Source organism: Scylla paramamosain, chromosome 44 (genome assembly GCF_035594125.1).
Source record: "Scylla paramamosain isolate STU-SP2022 chromosome 44, ASM3559412v1, whole genome shotgun sequence".
Classification (NCBI taxonomy): domain Eukaryota; kingdom Metazoa; phylum Arthropoda; class Malacostraca; order Decapoda; family Portunidae; genus Scylla; species Scylla paramamosain.
Window position 1 is genome coordinate 4,100,015 of NC_087194.1, and position 9,771 is coordinate 4,109,785.

At 40.7% G+C, this 9,771-nt stretch overlaps 1 protein-coding gene across 4 annotated transcripts in view; it reads left to right on the forward strand.

Annotated features, from left to right (window-relative positions):
* The window catches only part of LOC135094089 (transcription initiation factor TFIID subunit 4-like), a 31,119-nt gene extending 27,660 nt beyond the window's left edge, over nucleotides 1-3,459 (forward strand). For all 4 annotated transcript variants that reach the window (XM_063993864.1, XM_063993865.1, XM_063993866.1 and 1 more), the window contains one exon: nucleotides 1-3,459. This exon is cut by the window's left edge and continues 1,368 nt beyond it. The gene's annotated coding sequence lies outside the window, so the exon portion shown is untranslated.
* The last annotated feature ends 6,312 nt before the right edge of the window (nucleotides 3,460-9,771 follow it).

A 9,771-nucleotide genomic window follows, 5' to 3' on the forward strand; every position in this document is an offset into this window, starting at 1 on the left:
GGTGCTGCAGGGCGCCCAGCACTGCCGCCAGCACGCCTTAGGCACACCCTGACGGGGCGCCTTCCTGCTTCACCAAAACACAAAACGAGAGAGAACAGTGACGCGCCGCGGCTTTCACTCCTTCCATTCTTGCTTCCCTGGTCTGCCCCGCGGGGCGGCGGCCGGCCACTGGACGCACATGTCCGTGGTGCTGGGACGTGGTGGCAGCAGTGGCGGCACGAGTGCGCAGGGCGGTGGTGGTGGCGGGGACGCGCTGAAACAGGTACAACAATGAAGACCAATTGTAGCTAAGCATTTTGTACTGTGTGTCAAGGATGCTGTGCCTCTGTAATGTGTTTTTGTAATTATATGTTGTTATACAGTTTTGGTTGCTTTTATCTTGCGGTAACCAGAGGGGAGTGTCCAGGCAGTTCTGTGTCAGACAGATGGACAGACAGACAGGAGAGGAGGGAAGGGGATGAGTCGTGCTGGAGGAAGTCAGTTGCTGTTTTGAGTTCTGACAATTTTGTGTTTTCCCGATTGTTTTCTCATCCCAGTAGTCACATTGCGGAGTGGAAGGAAGCGTGGCCTGTGCACCGTGTCCTGGGGTCTGTTTATTTCCACACTCATCACCATAGTCACCATAAATCAGTTCCTAGAGTGGCAGGAGAAGGAGAAGGAAGACTTAAACAGTTGAGGCTGCAGCACAAGCAACAACCAAAACATGAACACAAGGCACCTCTATCACCTTCATTCCACTGAACACAAGGACACCCACACCAGTCTGTCTTACCCTGAGGGACCATTAGGACCTGTACAGCCGTGTGTGAGGGAGCCAGGATGTCAGGAGAAGCAGGGACAAGGAAGGGAGCTGTGTACTGAAGGGGTGTTGGTAAGGGAAGATTATATAGTGCTGGTTTTAGTTCTGTGAATCCTTCAATAATGGTGTGTTTAGGGGGAACAGACAGACAGGCAGGGATGAGGGAATGAATGCTGCTACTGTTGTGTTCAGGGAAGAATGCTGGAAAGATGTGAGGGAAGGAGTGCTGTTTTAGTTCAGTATCTTCTTAAGTAATGCTGGTTTTATGGAGGAATATAATAGAATGAGAGAGGGATGAATGAGTGAATGCTGCTACTGTGCTGTTCAAGGAAGGATGCTGGAAAGAAGTGAAGGAAGGAGAGCTGTTTTAGTTTAGTATCTTCCTAAGTAATCCTGGTTTTAGGGAGGAACATAAAGAAAGACAGGAATAAGTGAATGAATGCTGCCAGTTTGCTATTGTGGGAAGGATGCTGGAAAGAGATGAAGTGCTGGTTAGTTCAGTATCTTTAGTAACAGGACAGATGACTTAAGTGGTGGTGTGCTGTCTCATATTGTGCTGCTGGAGAGGAAAGGCTACCAGGGAGAGTGGAGAATCAGAGGAATAAGTGGATGTTAGGTTGATTTCACATTGTGCTTCATTGTGGCAGATAAAGTGGGCAATATAAAGAGTGGTGAGGAAAAGATTGAGCTGTGGAAGTGGAGAATGGTGAGGTAGGTGGATGCTAGGAAGAGGATGTAATAGAGAACAGTAAGGAAAAAAATTGAGCTGTGGAAATGTAAAATGGTGAGGCAGGTGGATGCTAGGAAGAGGATGTAATAGAGAACAGTAAGGAAAAAAATGAACTGCAGATGAAGAATTATGGGGTAGATGGATGCTAGGTTGACTTCATGTTGTGCTTCGTCATGGCAAATAAAGATGCAGCAGAGAGTGGTGAGGAAAAAATTGAACTACAAGTGAAGAGATATTGATGTTAGTTTGATTTCACTGGAGAGAATGCAAGAGTAGAGAGGTGAAAGATCCGTACCAGCAGAGTGAAAATCAACATTTGTTATTTAAAGACTTCCATTAATAAATTTAAAACGGGACAAACATGCATCAGAAATACTGTGGGGAATCATAAAATAAAAAAAATAAAAAAATGCGAGTGGTGTGTGTGTGTGTGTGTGTGTGAATTGTGAAACTTTAAAAAGAATATTACAATGGTAGGATGTGTGTGTGTGTGTGTGTGTGTGTTTCCTCCAGCCCCTGCATTTAGTTGACACAAGGCTTGGGGTGTGTCCAGTGTAAGGGTGTGGGGGATGAGTGGACATGCAGGCAGGGTGTGGGGGTGAAGGGTGTTACGGGCAGGCTGGCAGGGGTGAGCAGGTTTGGCTGGAGCAATGTACTTAAGATAGGACAGTGTATGTGTGTGTGTGTGTGTGTGTGTGTGTGACACTGGGGACTAGTGGTGGGTGAGGGAAACAGCAGCAGCAGCAGCAAGTCAGGTATCATGGTCTCCGCAAACTCAAGATCAAACATTAAGCAGTTCTGTAGTAGATTTATATATATATACATATATACATATAAATATATATGATATAAATATATACATACATTTATATAATTACAATTCTTTTTCTTTTCTTTTTTTCACCTTTTGGTTGATGTGACGTGTTTTACTAGAATTTATTTTATTAAACTTTTCAGGAAGAGTTTTATTTTTACTTTTGTACGTATTAGTCATGTCGTTTCTTCACTGCTGTTAAGTTAGTCTGGGGTGGCCAGTTGGAGGTGGTGGTGGTGGTGGTGGTGGTGATGGTGATGGTGGTGAGGTCCTGGGGTGTTGAAGGCATCAAGAGCACAGCCTTGTGGGCATTGTGTGACCTGTGCAGGGCTGGGGAGAGGAAAGGAGTGAAGACCTTTGACTGTTACACACAAATCTCCTGTGAGGGGATGTTGCCAAGCCCTTTAGTGCTTGTAGGAGTGACCTGTGGCTCTCAATAGTACTAGAGGCCACCCACAGGAGCTGCACCACACTGACCTAACAAGTGGTCTGTTTGTGAGGTCTTCCTGGGGCTGAGGTGTGGCAGCGCAGTCTGGTGCTCCACACAGCCAAAAAAATAGGGTTTCAGTTTGTCACCAAGAGCCTGTCAAGAAGTCAAGGGTGTTTCTATTCCTAAGTGTTGCATCAAGGGCTGTGGCATCTGTAACAGCCTTCCTTGGTGCTGTGTCATCAAGAGGAGTCTATCAAGAAGTCAAGTGTGTTTATATCCCCAAGTGTTGCATCAAGGACTGTGTGGTGTCAGTATCAGCCTTCCCAGCCTCCTTGGTATGGCGTGTGGTGTGCATAGACAGGGGAGGTGTGGTGGAGTGGTGGTGTCATGGTGTGGTGTTGTTAAGGGCTGCTGGAGGACCTGAATTGGTGTGTGCAGTGGCATGGCGTGTGGTGCCGGTGTGGTGTGTGGTGTGTGGCCAGGGCGAGGTCTGGCATTACCGTGGCTGGCTGGTGCGTCTCGGTGAATGGCGAGGACCACCGCACGGCTGAGTCTTGTGGATTCATTTTTTCGTGGATTCATTTTTTGTAACCCATAATGCTGTACTGTAATAGTGTAGACCAATGCAGGTTAATATTTTTATATAAATTATTTATCACTCCAATTAATAAAAATCACATCCAGAGTATTGTGTTTTGCATGACTGAGTTACACGGGGAGACACTGGTGGAGGGGAGAGGAGGAGGAGGAAGAATGAGCGATAGATAGAGGAAGAAACAGAGGAGGAACAAAGGGTGGGAAAAGGACTAAAGAGAACTGATTTTACTGCGCTTCCTCTCAGAATCACACACGAACCTCACACTGGGGTTTTCCATTGGCGACAAAAGACCTACAACAGCTGAGTTAATCTTACACTACCCACACTTTGCCTGCCTCCACCCTGCCCTGCCCCTCAGACCTCACCTTAGCCACCCACACACTTTCCACCCTCCACCCTGTCCAGCCCTGCCCGTCAGACCTCACCTCAGCCTCTACCCTGCCCAGCCACCCACATAGTTCCCAGCCTCCACCCTGCCCTCATACCTCACCCCAACCATCCACACACTTGACAGCCTTCCTTACCTTGTCCCTCATACCTCCACCTCTCCATCCAGCATCTCTTCATCCTGCCAATCTAGAGAGCATCCTTAGCTTGTTTATCTTGATCACCGTACAGCAGTTACTTGTACAGGTATTACTGGTGTTTCAAATAGAGCTGGTGGGCAGAGTTGGTGAATTGGTGACTCTCTTCATTGCAAAGTGAATGCATTGTTTATCTTCTCTATTCTGTGGTATCTCATTTAATTGCTGACTGTTTCTTCATCTATCATCTATTTTTTTATCTGTCCTGTTTCATCTATTTCCTCATCTATTCCTCCTTTATTCCTTCTCGGCTAGTCAGAGGTTATGTTTTCTCATCATCCAAAATACTACAGTTATACAGTTATCTCTTCTATTCTCTTCTCTTCTATCTCAGTTATTTCACTTGTTTCCTCATCGTTCATTTACGTAACGATCACCCTCTCTATTTCATTCCATCTCAGTCAAAGGTACAATTATTGTTTTTATTCCGTCTCACTTAGGCTAGTTCATGCGTTGTCACCGTGATGAATCATAACCACAGCAGATTTGAAGGTTTAAACAATGGTACATCAAAGGAGGGGAGTGTGAGGTGCCTGCAGGGGAGAGGGTTCAAAGTTCAAACCTTCACATCTGAGCTGGCTACATGACACAACTTATGACCACGACTACATACACAGTTATCTCTTCTATTGTACTGTATTCTGTCTCAGTGTATATGTTTCCTCACTGTCCAGGCAAATATACAGTCATTTCTTTCCTGTTCTATCCCATTTGGTGTATTTCTTCATCACAGAAGCTAATATATTCTTATTTTTCTCTTCTATTCTGTCTCAATTGATGCATTTTCCCATCTAAACAAGAATACAGTTAGGTACTTTTTTTTACTTTTGTTTCCTATCTCAGTCAATTGTGTTTCTTCATCATACAAATAAATACATGATCAATTTCTATTCTATTCTGTCTCAATTGATGTATTTTCTCTTCGTCCAAACAAAAATACAGCTAGGTACTTTTCTTTCTTCTTTCCTATCTCGGTCAGTCGTGTTTCTTCATCATACAAGCAAACACACAATTATCTTCCCTGTTCTTTCCCAAGGCTCCTCATTCAACAAGACATTCAGATATATAAACAAAAAACATGAAGTAAGATAGTCATTTAGTGATTACATTTCATTGTTAAAGAAAGATTCCGTTTTCCTTTCCATCGCAAGATTATTCAACAAAACAGTCAAAATATTTACCCTTTCACTGCGACACAACACAATTAGCAGCAGGAGAAGCAATGCGTGAAGTCTTTATAAGCGTCTACAAGAAAGTTAGCGATGAAAAAGAACGTATTTTGTAATTTCTTCCCAATTCAAAGATTGGGTGTGGCTGTGGAACAAGTAAAGGTGTCTCAGAGTGATTGGTGATGAGGGGAAGGTGGACCAGGTGGCAGGCAAAGGGTTAAGTCAAAGGTGCAAAATCAGACATAATGCACCTACTTACAGGGTGTTTCAAAAAGATGACCTGATTTGAAACTGCTCCACCATTTCTCATCCTTCAATCAGTGACAGTTTTTTTTTTTTTATTATTATTTTGTTTTTTTTTATTCATGAATTTTTTGTGTCCAGCCAGCACTGAGATTTTTGTTTGTTATTTTTTTTGTTTTCCTTAATTTCTTTCTCCTCTATCAGAATTTCTCCTATTTTTCCTTTTTTTCCCTTCCTTTTCTCACTTATATCCGAATTTTTGTTTTTCCTTTTCCTGTTCCCTTACTCATTTTTTTCCCTTCCCTTTTTTTTCATTTTCCTTATGTTCCTCGGACTGACTCCATGATGCTTCCCTTTTCCCCTTTAACTAGCATAAATTTTCCCTTTTCCTTCTTTTTTGTCTTAAACAAACCTTTCACTTATTACTCTCAAACTAGCTTGATTTAACTTTTTCCCTTCACACAACCTTAATGTATTCGTTTTCTCTCTCTCTCTCTCTCTCTCTCTCTCTCTCTCTCTCTCTCTCTCTCTCTCTCTCTCTCTCTCTCTCTCTCATAATTTTTCTCCATTTCATTTCCCTTATTCCTCAGACTGGCTACCTAATGTCAGGTTCTCAGCTCCTGAATGTGTAACAGTAACCAAGCATCCTTTTCTGGGACCTTATTCTTAAACGCTTCTGCGCCACAACTCCACTGCTTTCAAGAGCCCTTAGTTCAAGTTATACGGGTTTTTAATGTGTTTTTTTATGGTTCTAGTGACGGATGAACAAGATTTATACGTTATTAAAAGGAGAAATTGCCTTGAGAACCCGGCTAATTACTTCTATGGCCTTGGAAATAAGTGGTGGACAGCAAAGCGTTTCTGAGTATGTTCGCTCTTCAGGTTAGGCTATGGGAGGCAGGACAAGAGAGGGTTACGAGTGGAGTCAGAGAACTATTATATATACAGATATCTATATATATGGGAGAGAAAGCAATGAAGATTTTAATGTACTTGCTTTATTGATCCATTTTGGGGATGCATCATTCCCAATAAAGAGTTTTCTAAGTGGTGGTTTAATTTCTCCTTATTGAATGGTGTGTGGCGGTCTGTTGCCGTTAAGTGTATCTAGACTGACCAGAAAATCTTATCATATATTTCAGAGCAGTCATTCTTCTTATATATAGTTTTTTAATGAGGTGATTAGAGCGTCTCTCATCTCCACATTTTTTATTTCTATTTTTTTCTGATGGTCTGGGATGACGTCTGATCACTTTTTTTTTTCCTAGCCCCTTAAGGGTGTGTAATAAGTGGCCAGAAAGAAAGTCTAATCATATAATTTTAGTCATTCCTCTTGAGTATTTCCGTGTGGTGACCAGAAAGTCTTTTATCTTCGTTTAAGTCATTCTTCTTAAGTGTCTAGTGAAGTGACCAGAAAGCCTTATCATATTTTCCTTAGTGATTCCTCTTAAATGTGTATCCAGTGGAGTGACCAGATAGCATTATCTTCACATTTTCCTGAGTCACTCTTTTTTTTTTTTTTTTTTTTTTTTTTTTTTTTTTTTTTTTTAGCTGAGAGATCATTGTCTTTTTTTTCACAAATTTCCAAGTGGTCACTCCTTCTACGTCACCATAATGTCTTACCTTCACATTTTTCTAAGTACATTACTGTCATTCCTTCTTAAGTGACGTATGGAGTGAGGAGAATGACTTGATTTTTTACTGAATTGCATATAGTGGAATGACTAGATCATCTTTTACATTCATTTTTTTTTTTTTTTTAAGTAATGTCATTCCTCTTAAGGGCGTTTAGTCTAGTGACCAGAAAGTCCCATCTTAACATTTTTCTTAGTACTGTACTATCATCCCTCTCGAGTAGCTAGTGAAGGGAGGGGTCCTGTTACTTTACCTTGATTGCTTACAGAGTCGAACAGTTCAAAGCAGACAAATACTAATGCATTAACTATGGTCTTATTACTCTGGGTAGTTACGTGACCAGAGGAGATATTCTGTGATTTTATTAGTTTGAATACTAAATGCATACAATTAGAGGTGTTTTTATGATCTAACGACTGTGGTTGGGTAGTTAAGTGGTTAGAAAGAGGCTTTTTAACCATGATCCCAACGCCTTTGAGTGATAGATCGTTATTAAGTGCATATAACAAGAGATATTATAATTATAACCTAATGATTTGAGTGGTTTTATTGTGAAATGCGTAGTTAAGATATGCTTTCTTGTCTAATTGCTCTGGCTGGATAGTTAAGAGGCCACAATGATATTCTAACTATGATATAATGATTTTGAGTGGTTGGCTTGTTAAATGCACGTAATTAGAGACATTTTATGATGTAATGAAAGGTTGAGTAATTACATGCACACACTTATGGACTTTTAACTGACGTCTAATTATTTATGGGATGCTTGTTGTAGTTAGATAATATGAGAGGTGAATGAAGTACCCTTAGAGAGAGAGAGAGAGAGAGAGAGAGAGAGAGAGAGAGAGAGAGAGAGAGAGAGAGACTATTATATATTCTAAGGTCAATTAAGAAAAAAAAAAAAAAAGTAATAGACCATTTGAATGTACTTAAAGGTGAAGTGAGTAATTATAACAATGAAAAGCATCATAGAAAACGAAATAAGTAGAGAGAGAGAGAGAGAGAGAGAGAGAGAGAGAGAGAGACTACCTACTACTACATTCTGAAATCAAGCAATCACAGCAATAACAAATCTCGTAAACCATCAGTGGAATAGGAATAGAAAGATAGACGAGCAGGTAACAAGGCCATTAAGGAGAGGGGGAATTCTTGTAAAACCATCACACGTAACAGAGATGCTTAGCTAAGAATTTGTTTTCAAGAAAGTAATGATTGTAAGAGTATTAATGCATACTGAGGTGGATCATAAGTGTTTTTATCGACAAGAAATAAAAAAAAAAGATGCCAAGGGTAGGAAAAAATACGTGTCAGATCCTCAAATACAATACAAGACCTGAATTGGGTACCTGTAATTAAGGGAAAAATCTATAACTAGCAAAAACACGAAAACAAGCCACCATCAGTGAAGCAAAAGGATAAGATGAAGTATTTGTAGTTTGTCAAATATGATACGTCAGTGAAGGAAAAGGTCATAAATTTACTGCAATACAAATAAATCCATATAATTAACAAACACGATAACATGAAGAAAAAAAATATCCCAACCGTACAAAAATCCGTTAGACCAACAAAAGAACATAAAAACACAATAAAAAAACAAAACACAATTTAATTCCAAAACAGAAAAACCCTAAAACCAACAAAAAAAACCTTGAAACAAGCCTAAATAAAGCAATAAATTTTGAGCTCGTATCCCTAGGTGGCGGTAAAAAAGTTGGGGCTACGAGCGTCAAAGCTTCAGTCCTCGCCCAGCCTCGGCCCATCCAGTACCTCCCCTTCCTCGTCTCCGTTATGAGTGTTAGACTCTTCTCCGAGTTGTCTACGTTAGAGCATTTGAATCTCGAGCAAGAGAAAGCAGTGATGCCCGCCCTGTGTGAGGAAAGCAGGTGAGTGGCGCCGCTGGGGAGCAAATAGCAAAGAAAACGAGAGTTGGAGGCAGGGCGACTTATTGATGAGTGGGGAGAGAGAGAGAGGGAGAAAAAAAAAAATGGAAAAACACTTGCGCCATCTTGATCTTATCGTATTACCTTATTTTTCAATATGTTTCTTTATTCCCTAGTAATTTGTGTCGTTAGAGAGTGAGAGATGAAGAGGAAGGGAGGGAAAAAATATTTGTTTGGAAGAGAAAACACTCCGCCATCTTGATCTGACTGTATCTTATCTTATTGTTTATCATTTTCATTTTTTTCACGTCATTTTTCGTTTGTGTGTGTTGTGAGTGAGGGAAAGAGGAATGAAAGGAGAGCAAGACGAAGATAAACACTCCGCCATCTTGAACTGAATATTTGTACTTTATTTTTCACCGTTTCATTGTATTTTGCTGGTCTTGTGTCTTGTTAGCCAGTGGAAGGAACATTGTATAATATAACGTTAGGAAAAGAAGTAATGGAAGCGTCGCCATCTTGAATTAATGGTATTTCATTTGACTTTCATTATTTCATTGTTTTCGTGTCATATTTCTCCTCTGCGCATTAATGAAGGAGAATCGAGTCTTTTAAAAAGGTGAGAAGGAGAAATTAAAACACTACGCCATTTTGAACTTTAATTAAACTTTTCACTAGTATTTCACTGTATTTTGTTTCGTATTTCACCGTGATGTGTTTGAAAGATAAACGGTTGTCTTATCAAGGAGGTTGGGAGAGAAGGAAGAAAAGAGGCCGCCATCTTGAATAACCTAATTTTTTTTTTTTTCACTTTACTATTTTCTGCGTTGCTTGTTATCACCTGCGTATTGTGAAGGGTGGGCATGGGGGAGGGGTGGTGAGTGTT